General features: G+C 40.9%; 1 protein-coding gene across 2 annotated transcripts in view; it reads right to left on the bottom strand.

Moving 5' to 3' along the window:
• RPS6KA5 (ribosomal protein S6 kinase A5) overlaps positions 1 to 13013 on the bottom strand; it is a 134623-nt gene that overhangs the window by 86881 nt on the left and 34729 nt on the right. The window lies entirely within an intron of this gene.

The raw sequence follows: 13013 nt of genomic DNA, 5'->3' as shown, positions 1-13013 counted from the left end.
TTCAAAATAATGAGGAGAGGCTTAGGAAACTCTGGGACAACTTTAAACATTTCAACATCTGAACCATAGGGGTGCCAGAAGGAGAAGAGGAAGAGCAAGAAACTGAAAACTTATTTGAAAACATAATAAAGGAGAACTTCCCCAATCTGGCAAAGGAAAGACTTCCAGGAAGTCCAGGAAGCTCAAAGAATCCCAAAGAAGTTGGATGCAGGGAAGCACATACCAAGAAGACACATCATAATTACATTACCCAAAATTAAAGATAAAAAGAGAATCTTAAAAGCAGCAAGAGAAAAGGAGACAGTTACCTATAAAGGAGTGCCCATTAGACTGTCAGCTGATTTCTCAAAAGAAACCTTGCAGGCAAGTATTTAAAGTCATGAAAGGCAAGGACCTACATCTGAGATGATTCCATCCAGCAAAGCTTTCATTTAGAATGGAAGGGCAGATGAAGTGCTTCCCAGATGCAGTCAAGTTAAAGGATTTCATCATCACCAATGCCTTATTATAGGAAATGTTAAAGGGACATATCTAAGAAAAAAGTGATGATCAAAAATATGAACAGTAAAATGACAACGAATTCAAAACTATCAACAACTGAACCTAAAAAAACAAAAAAATAAACTAAGCAAACAATTAGAACAGGAAAAGAATCACAGAAATGGAAATCACATAGAGGGTTATCAGTGGGGAGGGGGGAGAATGGAGGAAAAGGTACAGAGAATAAGAAGCATAAATAAACAGGGGTTCAAAACAAACCGAGGGAGGTTAAGAATAGTATGGGAAGTGGGGAAGCCAAAGAACTTATATGTCCAACCCATGGACACGAACTAAGAGGGAGAATGTGGGTGGGAGGGGCATGCAGGGCAGAGGGGAATAAAGGGGAAAAAATGGGACAACTGTAATAGCATAACCAATAAAATATATTTTTTAAAAAAGACTCATCCAAAACATCAGATTAATCAGACCTCAGAAATGTCACCATCCACCCCAGTGATTCTCTACAATGCACTCTGTGTTAAGACTCACCAACAGGAAGCATCTCCCCTGGACCACAGTACTGGCTAAGAAAGACTTTATTCAGAAAGAGCCTTCAGTAAATTTAATCTATGGGTCACTTTCTGAAGAGACTACATAAAATAAAATCTGTTTTTTTCAAGACTATCTCTGGATCTGATGTTAAAAATGCTATTCCCATATTATTTAATGCCTACAATATAGGAGCCATTTGATAATTTCGGTGCCTGTTAAAGTCTCTGTAGACCAGATTTTTCAAACTGTGAGCTGTGACCCATTGGTAGATGATGGCATTTAGTGGGTATAACCAACATTTTACAAAACTAAAATAGAACCGAATATACTGAAAGTGTTTCGTGACACTTCTGCCTCTTTACACATATGCACATCTGTGTGTACATGTGTATGTGTACATGGAGAGCAGCATAGAATCACAGTTAAAAATAGACTGGAGCTGACTGCCTGGGTTTGAGTCCTAGATATGCTATTTAGAAAGAGTGTGACCTTGGGCAAAACAGTTAACTAATGTAACTCCCTCAACTGCTTCACTGGGGATAATAATAGTTCCTACGTCATATGTTTTGGGGATTAAATAAATTAATACGAGCATCTACAGTAAAGCCTGGCAGATAATAAACACTATGTAAATGTTACCAGAAAAAAGTTTGTGTCTGTATGTCTACACACATACATAAATACACATACTAAGTTGCAATATAAAAATGTGCCTATTTCAGCCTACAGGGAATAGTCAAGAAAGCATGAAAGCCACTCTACTACATGAATTTATATGCTTTTGCTTTAGAAAAAATTATGTAGGTCAAAGAATTTTCTCCTTATTCCCACCTCTTTTTAACCTCAGAGTTAAATTTAAGATTCAATTACCCCTGGCTGGTGTAGTTCAGTGGATTGAGCGTGGGCCTGTGAACCACACGATTGCAGTTCGATTCCCAGTCAGGGCACATGCCTGGGTTGCGGGCCAGTTCCCAGCAGGGGACTCATGGGAGGCAACCATACACTGATGTTTCTCTCCTTCTCTCCTTCCCTTCCCCTCTAAAGATAAATAAATTAAATCTTTAAAAAAAAAAGACTCAGTTTTAATGACAACTTCATTCCAGGGGTCTAACAACATCTACTTCACTTTCGTTCTTTTGGCTTTTGTTGTCTTCTTTTTTTTTTTAGGGTTTTTTTTCTATCTTTGAAAATGCCCTTAAACCACTTTGAAAATGGGTAAATTTCAGAACAGATTTAAAACATAATGTACTTGACTCTACATATTTATCAAACAGAAGCACTAATTCCTAAATTCCTTTACACAACATATATTTTAATTACAAACTGAATTCCAAATATTAAAAAAAAACCCATTAAGCTAAGTATTTCAACATAATTTTAAAACAAAAAAAAGAATTTGAGCCATTTAATATACTTAATTTGTGTTGCCACCTTTTGCCAGGATTTGTGAAATAATAAAATCAAAATTTCTAAGATTAATAAAGGTAGACTGATTAAAACAGATTAATCTTCTAACACATAAAGAAAAGATACGAACCCAAAACATGCTTGATTAAATAAAAAGATGCTAAAAGTAAACAAGAGACGTAATAACCGACAGTCATTTTTTATTTTTGTAAAAGAGACTGAAGTAGGCCATTTGCTTAAGACCTAAACATATCCTCTCTAGAAGACACATAATAGTGAAGATCCAGAAAAGACATGGAGGTGTCAGCATTCTAGACTGAACCCAACTTTTAACTGACCAAGAGCTGTCTGACTCAGCTGCCACCTACTTGCACAATCACAGGCGGCCGTGCAGCTGGGTCAGGACCACAGATCGGTACATTCTCTGATGAATGGTGACAGCTTCCATAAAAGGATTTAACATGTAAGAAGGTTGGAAAAAAAAACTGTCATAGGATTAACTGTTTGTAGATTCCATCTATGCACACTGCATTAGAGTGAATAATTAAAGACTGATTGCATAATAATCTTCTAGATGAGCATTTTTTAAGTTTCAGAGAAACTTAAAACCATATCCACTCTTCCGGCCAAGATGGAGGCATAGGTGGAAACACTGTACTTCCTCACACAACCCAGTTTATGAACAACAAAGTTTTAGTAACAAAAACGCAACCAAAACACAGAAAATTGAACTGTACGGAAGTCCAACAACAACGAGCCGTTTGGCCAGACCAGTAAGAGGGGCAGAGTCAGCAGCGGAGTGGGTCAGGCAGGAAAGTTCCCCAGGCAGACCCAGACGCCTAGGAGGCGGTTGGCAGATCCCAGGTGTGGGGTGGCAACCAGCAGACCCAGTGAGGGCGCAGGGTGGCTGGCTGACCACAGTCACGCATTTGTGCGCAGATAAACCAGGCGAAGGAGCGAGCAGTGAGACAGACCGCACAACCCAGGGCCCCAGCGACAGGAATTAAAGCCTAAAAGCACCAACTAAAAAAAATTTTGGGGTGGAGGTGCCAGGAGAAGCTCCCAGACTCACAGATAGTTTGTTGGAGAGACCCACAGGGTCTTGGAGGGTGCACAGGCCCACATACCTGGGAGCCGGCACCAGGGGGGCCTGGTTTGCTTTGGGGAAGCAGCAGACGGGACTGAAATCCGAGAGAGAGCAGAACAAATGAATGCCATTGCCCCTCTCTGACCCCGCCCCCATATACACAGCGTCACAACCCAGTGACATGGGTTGCCCCACCCTGGTGAACACCTAAAGCTCCACCCCTCATATGTAACAGGCGCAAACAGACCAAAACATTATGGCTCAAGAACAACTCAAAGCCCCAGAGCTAATACTTTTAAGGAACCAAAAGATAGCTAACCTATCAGATGCACAGTCCCAAAACAGTGGTGATCAGGATGCTCACAGAACTGGCTGATTATAGTCACAAATTAGAGGAACAAATGAAGGCTAAACTAATTGAAATGAAGGGAAATGCACAGGAAACCAATAGTGATGGAAAGGAAGCTGGAACTCAAATCAAGAGAGTGGACCAGAAGGAAGAAAAAAATGACCAAACAGAAAAGAATGAAGAAACAAGAATTCAAAAAATTGAGGAGAGGCTTAGGAACCTCCAGGAAATCTTTAAACATTCCAACATCTGAATTATAGGGGTACCAGAAGGGGAAGAGGAAAAGCCACAAGTGGAAAACTTATTTGAACAAATAATGAAGGAGAACTTCCCCAATCTGGCAAAGGAAATAGATTTCCAGGAAGTCCAGGAAGCTCAGAGAGTCCCAAAGAAGTTGGACCCAAGAAGGAACACACCAAGGCACATCATAATTACATTAGCCAAGATTAAAATGAAGGAGAGAATCCTAGAAGCAGCAAGAGATAAGGGGACAGTCACCTACAAAGGAGTATCCATCAGACTGTCAGCGGATTCCTCAAAAGAGACCTTACAGGAAGAATGGGCTGGAAAGAAGTATTCCAAGTCATGAAATCCAAAGACCTACAACCAAGATTGCTCTATCCAGCAAAGCTTTCATTTAGAATGGAAGGGCAGATAAAGTGCTTCTCAGATAAGGTCAAGTTCAAGGAGTTCATTATCATCAAGCCCCTCATTGTATGAATTGTTAAAGGGACTTATCTAAGAAAAAGAAGATAAAAACATGAACAGTGAAAGGACAGCAAACTCACAGTTATTAACAACCACACCTAAAACAAAAGCAAACCAAGAGGACAGCTAGGTCAGGAGCAAAACCACAGAAATGGAGATTACATGGAGGGTTAGCAACAGGGGAGTGGGAGGAGGAGAAGGGGGGAGAAGGTACAGAGAATAAGTAGCATAGATGGTAGGTAGAAAATAGATAGGGGGGAGGGCAAGAATAGTAGGGGAAATGTAGAATCGAAAGAACTTGTGACACATGGACATAAACTAAAGGGGGGGAATGGTGGGGGAGGGGTGTGCAGGGTGGAGGGGAATGAAGGGGGGGAATAGGACAACTGTAATGACATAATCAATAAAATATATTTTTAAAAAACCACATCCATTAACCCAGCTCAAAATCGCATGCATTTACACATGTAGCTGTGGCTAGTTCCTGACTATCTCCATTCAAATAACCCATGAAAGCACAGGCAATTTCTTAACCCTGGTCCCAAATGATCTGAAAACTAAAGAGCTGAGTCCAACAAGAGAGAAGAAAAAGCTGCAAAGGAAACCGTATCCTGTGAGGTCCAGACTTGGAGATGACTCCCCTGGTGTGATCACCAGAGGTCCTTGTTAAAAGAAAAATACAAGAAAACAAGGTCACAAGAACGGCTGAGAAGCACATTCATAAATCATTCTGTTTACACCTCAACGAACAAGCTGTCTAGCTAAACAGTTATGTCTTACTGGCCAGAGTTAATGACCATCTGCAAATGGTGCCCTGCCAAGTCTCACCTTTACAGGCTGGTGCACCCGTGCACCTGCTGCTAACAGCCCACAGCTGTCCTCTTCTCTGGAGTAAGGCCTAAGGTAGCACAGGAGTCACAGCCTCACCGGAGAGGTTCCATTCCACCGTCCCCTTCCCCACCCTTCCCGAGCAGCCTGCAGTCAACAACTACCATGGGTACAAAAGGCTTGCCTCCTCACTCTGGCTCCCAAACCCTTTCCTACGGGTTCAGGCTGAATCTAGACCCCAGCTTAAACCACATGCCGCTTAGGCTCTTCCCCTCCTTGCTGCTTCCCTGCCTCTCTCTAGAAAGCATTCCTGCAAGAAATCACATGGGCCCAAATCCCCGCCCCAGGCTCTGCTTCTAGCAAACAATTCAGTAACCAACTCCACTGCATGTACTGTAGGGAGACAGTGTCAACCACCACCATCACATGGAATTGTCTTTTGATTGTAGCATAAAACATCACAAACATTTAACCTCTCTGATTCCCACACACACCGTAGACTTACACTGAGGCATAGGGTACAGTGGGTACACAGATGTGAAATTATAAACTTTTCTGATTGACAATTTTGACAATTTAATGAATACATGCTTTTAAAAGTACTATTTTTAATAGGGATACTTTCCAAACACCTAAGAGAATAAAATGACAAATGATGACTAAGTCATCATACCTTCTAAAACAGTCTTTTACATGACAACCAAAGTTATTTTTCCTTCTCTTATCACCAAAAAGTAGCTGTGTCATTAAGGTGCCTAATACAATTTCTAGCACCCTCTTGTGGCAAATTACCCAGGGGAATTAGAATTCCGTCTTAATAAATAAAATGTGTTTCTGAAAAGTCTTCAGCAAAGAACAAAGAAAAATTTTAAAGGCCTTCCTGTCAGAGACGATTTTCATAGAGCCTGGGACCCATGTGTAAAGAACCATCAGAGCCCACATCTGAGGATGACAGTTCAGGCTGTGTGAGCAGCCCACAGAGGGTCTCTACTCGACACGTAAGTATTTCCACAGGGCAACTTGCAAGATCTGCTGTTGGTCAGATGAAAAGAAAAACCCACGTGATAAGGAAAAAGTGACATTCCTACTAGGGCACCAGGGACCGAGGCAGGCAAGTGCCTGTTGCCCATCAGCCAGTAGGGAGGCCAGGCGCTCCGAGTGCCTGTGCGCTGCCGGCACGCACTCCAAGGTTCCATGAGTCTGTAAATAATTCTGCATTAGACAAATACCAGGTTCATGCTGTACAATTCAACTTGCAAGTCTGTAGTAATATATACATTTAAAATGCTCACTACTCTATCCCCAGCACTTCATACATGTGAAAGAACAAATTCCAAGAGCAACAGGAATGGACTGAAAGGTTTCAAGAGAAGTGACAAGCACTTTAGAAGAGTCATTATTACAAAGATCACTTAGGAAAGATGACATTGGCTGTCCTGTTGAGAATGGACTGGGAGAGAACAGCCTGGAACTTGGCAGATCTTCTGGTGGCCGTATTTCCCTACTGCTGGCCATATGTTAGGCTAGTAAAATATTTGTTAGGGGATGACATTCACTTACGCGTTAAGCTAATCTTAGACCTTGGTGATGGGTTATATTAGCTCTTTTAGAATCTGGGCTTCTTTCCCTTTTAGCTATATAAATAGCTAAAGTTTACATCTCATTTACTATGTGTTAGACAATCTAAATATTTTGTTACTCATTTTATGTATATTTTAGTATAAGACTGTTAACCTAAAATACAAAAAGGTTGTTAGGCACCTAAAATGTTTGAATAGTTAAGAGAAGACTAATAAGAAATACGTTTTCATTTGACATGTTATTTTTAAGGTAATTCACAAAGCAACATCTTAAAAATGATAACAAAATTTCAACATGTCATTTGTAAAATATTTTTTCATTTTTAGATTTTTATTATTAGAAATATAACTTTAGTTGAAATTATTCCAAGATATGCTAACAAAGTGAATGACTATATAAAATAACTAATAATGTATCCTTATGAATAAATCCTAAATAATTTTTATTTTTCTAACTTAAAAGTACAACTTTATGGTAGAGTTCACCAAACAATAAATAACCACAATTGATGGCTATCCAGCAATTGACAGTTCATGTCCATTATTTCATTGATCTTATAACAATACTGTGAGATAGGTATTATTAACTTAGGCCAGAGACTTGGGCTAGCAAGGGTCATTTGATTTCTGCAAGGAAAGCAAGTAGGTGACAATGCTGTCAAGATTTCAACCTGAGACTTCTGAGTCGTCCTCCACACCCGAGTACTTCAGGACTGTGAGGGCACCACAGTCAGAAGGGGAAATCGGCTCCACTGCCCCTTCACAGTTACATGGCAAATTTTATCTTTTTGTCACAATGACAAAGGATCTCCAAAGTAGAGATCATGTAAGATGAATAAAGAAAATTCAAAGAGAATACTAAATTCTTTTAGCTGAGATGTCCATGCTCCACTTCATTAAGTGTCAGAATTAATAATAATGCAGCCCTGGCTGGTGTATCTCAGTGGATTGAGCACGGGCCTGAGAACCAAAGGATCGCGGTTCAATTCCCAGTCAGGGCACATGCCTGGGTTGCAGGCCAGTTCCCAGCACGGGACGAAAGAGAGGCAACCATACATTGATGTTTCTCTCCCTCTGTCCTTCCCTTTCCCTCTAAAGATAAATAAATTTAAAAAATATTTTTAGAAATAATAATGCACACAATGAGGATGTGTAAAGAATTCTTCTATTCTTGGACAGATGTCTCAAAGGAAGCAAAATGGTCAAAAGGAAGGCAGTTGAAATGAAAACAGATTCATTATTCCCAACCATAATCCAAAATTTCATCACAAAAGAAAATAATTCTAAAAGGTGAAACAAAGGTATTTCCTGGTCTTGGGATTATCAATCTCAAGAACAAGGCTAGAGACAAGAGTATGACTCATACACCTGAGAGCCTATTATTCTTCGCATCCATACCGATACCGATACAGATACAAGGAAGGGGTAGAGCAACAGAGCTGAAAAACATACAGGGATGACTAACAGGGGTGTCTGACCTTTTGGCGTCTCTGGGCCACACTGGAAGAAGAAGAGTTGTCTCGGGCCATGCATTAAATACACAAACACTAATGAAAAATGAAGAGCAAAAAAAAGGTTTTAAGTAACTTTACAACTTTCTATTGGGCCGCCTTCATAGCCATCCTGGGCTGCAGGTTGGACACCCCTGGAAGAAAAGCAGCAGATGCAAAGGAGAATTCCAAGAACCACTCAGTGCTGCATTCTCTACAAAGGCATCTCGGTGCCACAGTTCAGAGAATGAAGCAATGTGGGCAGGATTTGGACAGGCAGAGAAGAGGAGGAGCATGAACAAAGACGAGGGAACAGACAAGGCAGGGCGTCAGAGAAGGGGAAAGTGCACATAACTGCAGGGGAAGCAAAGAAAGAGTAACTGGACTAGAAAGTAGGTGGAGTATCAGGGTAGCTGGAGACAAGACAGACAACGCACAGCTGAGCCTAAAAGCAAGGCAGGAATTTGGACCTGAATAATTAACTGGAAAAAAAGTTCTGAAAAGAGAAGACAGCGATAATGTTAGGCTTTAATGAGGATGTACATTATTTTATAACAGTACGTCTAAAATACATAAAAAAGAGAAAACTAGCAGAAAGGCAGACCAGTTAAGAAAACACTAAAAACAATGCATGTTTAAGGCAACAGGCATTACGGAACTAGCAACAGAAAGCAAAAGGCTATTGCAGAGGTCATTCTGAAGGAAGAATTATAGCTCTGTAAGCAACAAAATAAAAAGGCCAAAATAAAGAAGAATCGAAAATTATTTCCAAGTCTCCTGCTGAGGAAACCAATCAAACAATTAGAGATATACCAAAAGACACCAGATAGCTGAAAACAGAAATAAGTCAATGCTCTGAGCAACAGATTTTTCCATGAATATTACATGCACTTAAGTATCACATCAAAAAGTAAATCTCCCCTAGTCCAATATTCCACAAGGTTTTCACGATATTGGATGAACAGCTTTTTTTTTTCCCGTGCAAAAGATACAACTTTAGAAGTGTTTTCAGCTTCACTTCCACAGAAAACCTGACATGACACATAAAGACATCTGATGAGACTTTCCTATTGTTCACAGTGCTGGGAGAAAATTACCTTAAAAAGGAAGTGAAACTGAAAAATTACTGGTAAAATTTCTGAATAAAAATTGAGACTTTATCATGCTTATAATAAAAGTTTCCACCTACTCCATTTAGTCATCAAAACTGTGGTTTTAAATATAGGTATACCTGCAGCAACGCTGCCTGGTTCTCCCTCTGTCATCAAGCAGGTACCTGCGAGCTGACCGAGGGGAAAGGCAGTGCCCACGGCCACCACAGACCAATTACAGAACAGCAAAGCGGCATAAAGTGGAAATGCAAAAATAAAATGTTGCTGGTAAACTCCTTCCTCACTTTTGCAGAACCGTCTTTAAGATCTGCAATCAAACCTTTCAAAAAGTTGAGGTAGATAATGAGGTAAAGTATTAAATGTGTTGAAAGAAAATACAGACAGTTTAATTTTATAGATCTGATATTAAAATTTTCACGTGTGAAATGGGCCTATAATTTTCCTTCCTCCCACTCTCTTGGTCTACTTTTTTAAAGATTTTATTTATTTACCTTTAGTAAATAAATAGGGGAAGGGAAAGAGAAAGGGAGAGAATATCAATGTATGGTTGCCTCTCGTGGGTCCCTTGCTGGGAACTGGCCTGCAACCCAGGCATGTGCCCTGAGTGGGAATCGAACCTTGATCGTGTGGCTCATAGGCCCTTGCTCAATCCACTGAGCTACACTAGCCAGGGCTCTCGGTCTACTTTTGAAATCAAGGTTATACTACTAGCCTCATACAACAAATTGGAGAAAATAATTCAACTTTTTCTGTTGCTTGAGTCTGTAATTAAAATTACCTACGCCTTTCACGTCAGGCAGACTCACTCCTAACACTGTACTAAGTGTTTTCCCAGCAGGAAGACTGACTTACTGACCAATTTCCTTGGGAGTTACAGGACTATTCATGTTTTTCTTTTTTTTGTCAATCAGCGTGGTAATTTACCCATTCAAGACCCAGGTGCCTAATAAAGCTCAAGGAACACGACCGCAGAACACTCATTCCCATCATACCCGAAATTATACGCTACTTTTGTCTAATACTTTAGTTTGCTTTTTTAAACCCACAATTTCAACATTACGTCCATGGTTTTACACAGACAATACTGTTTAGATTTTCTTTGCTCGCCAACCCTTTTTGCATCTCAGAAACTCTCCTAATATCACTTTTTTATCCCCAAGTGAGGACCTACTGGTGGAAAACACACTCAGCTTTCATGCGTCTGAAAATGGAATCGCTGAAGGGTTTCCTTTTGAGGTCAAGAAAACATCCAAAACTGACGGCGGCGACGGCTGCAAAACCCTGTGAACACGCTGAAACCACGGCAGCACACTGTACATGGGCCAACTATAAAGTGCATGGATTTACTGCAATAAAGCTATTAAAATATAAAACATTCAGATAAAACAGATTCCGTGACTTTAATATGAATTGACCTCAAAAAGCTTTTGCCAAGATGGCACAGACACTATTTCTTTTTTTTTCTTAATTTACTTAATTATTGTTCAAGTACGGTTTTCTGTCTTATACTTCCATCCCAGCCCACCACCCCCAGTGCTCCCCACCTCCTTCACCTTCCCCCCCACCCCCCGCTGCCTTAGTTTTTGTCCCAGACACTATTTCTAAGGGAACTGAGTCACCACAGGACTGTGGGCCTCTTTCCCCGTTAAGCAGATTACTGCCTTTGAAATAAGAAACAAAGGTAGTGATAACAGAATTATTCTGCTGTGGTTTTTTAAATATTTTATTTATCTTTAGAGGGGAAGGGAAGGAGAGAGGGAGAGAAACATCAATGTATGGTTGTTTCTTATACGTGCCCCACTGGGAACTGGCCTGCAACCCAGGCACGTGCCCTGACTGGGAATCGAACCGTGATACTTCGGTTCGCAGGCCCGCACTCAGTCCACTGAGCTACATCAGCCAGGGCTATTCTGCTGTTTTGAAAGCATGATTTCTCAGTGACAGGGCAGGTGAGCAATTTAAAAAAATAACATCCTTACAAATGATCTGAAAGTGAGAATGCACAGTAAAATCCCCAAGTTGACAATTGCGCTATACATACTCTTGCTGACAATAAACACTTAGCTGATGAGAATAAACCATAGGGTCACTCACGGTGGCTGCAAAGGTTGGCCCTACACAATATGCTAAACTACACAGGGAAATGATAAAGCTCTTCTGTGGCAGGCCCCAGGCATCAGAGCTCAGTAACAAATGACCTAAAGACAAATTACAGCTGCACACTTAAACACGTGCAGATTCATGAGAATGCTAGGGCAGTGTGTGGGGTTGACTAGAGAAGCCCTTAGGAATGGACATTTCTCTGGCTATAAGGCTTGGCACTTCGGAAGAAATGGGCAGAAGCTTCGGGTGGGCAGGAGCCGTCCATCTGCTCAGGGAGGTATACTGGCCCCGAGAGTGTGAAGCTAAACTTTAGGGGGGAAGAAAAACAGTCTGTCCTCTGGGATTCTCTCTTCCCTTCCAGGGAAACAGACAACAGGCCCAATGGGAAAAGAGAGGGGAAGCCCTGTGTTTCCCTCCGCTGGAAGGGAGGAAAGTGAAGTGCAAGTTCTCACAGCAGGTAGCTGCAGCGCAGCACACCACAGGGGCAGGGCAGGGAGACTCGGTGCACTCCTGACCAGCTACATTATGGGGGGCCCGGTGTTAAATGAAAACATGGGGTGCCTTGCCCATGAATTATTTCAAATTTCAGAACAGCAAGAGCAGAGCATTAAGCCAAATGTGGGGCTCTCTGAATGCCAGAGTCTCGGACATCCATTAGGCCCCGACTCTCAAGCAGCAAGAAGAGCAGCGGCAAAAGTTCAGAAAACATAAAAGTTTAAAGCAGAAAATCAGATCATCAAAAATCCCACCACCCAAGGACTGTCACTGCTATCAATCTGCTGTGTATCGCAGAGATTTTTGTCTACATACATATACACATGCAGATACTGATTCACAGAACTTCTTTATATTATGGAAATGGTATATCGTACATTCCTTCTGTAGCTTTTTTTTTTTTTGGTAACGTTACATTATGGAGAGCTTTCAAAAGTGTTAGTAAGTGCAGATCATTTCAATCCCCTTGTATGGATTACGGAGCCCAGAGGTCCAGGTTCCACTCACCCACCTCGTATGGTTAGGTTTCTGAAGGGTTCCGAGCTTTCGATGTTCAAAACAATGATCAATAAAGTGAGCGAGGTGAGAACTGAATGAGTCAATCAGTATAAAGTACTTAACGGAGCACTTGGCAAGTAACAAACCCTCTATAAATGTTAGTGTTTTTTTTAAACATTGCCTCCTATGTAAACACTGAACTAATTTACATTCCCAACAGCAAGGTAAAAGAAATAGATTTTTCTAAATCCTTGCCAATTCTTTCCAACTCTGCCTTTTATATTTCTACAAATCATTTGTTCATGTGTTTTGACAGCTCTCCTG

Source organism: Sturnira hondurensis, unplaced genomic scaffold (assembly GCF_014824575.4).
Source record: "Sturnira hondurensis isolate 20B ecotype Veracruz unplaced genomic scaffold, ASM1482457v3 Scaffold0021143, whole genome shotgun sequence".
NCBI classification, from domain to species: Eukaryota; Metazoa; Chordata; class Mammalia; order Chiroptera; family Phyllostomidae; genus Sturnira; species Sturnira hondurensis.
Note: the sequence above shows the minus strand (reverse complement) of the source record. Positions and strands in the feature narration are given on the sequence as shown.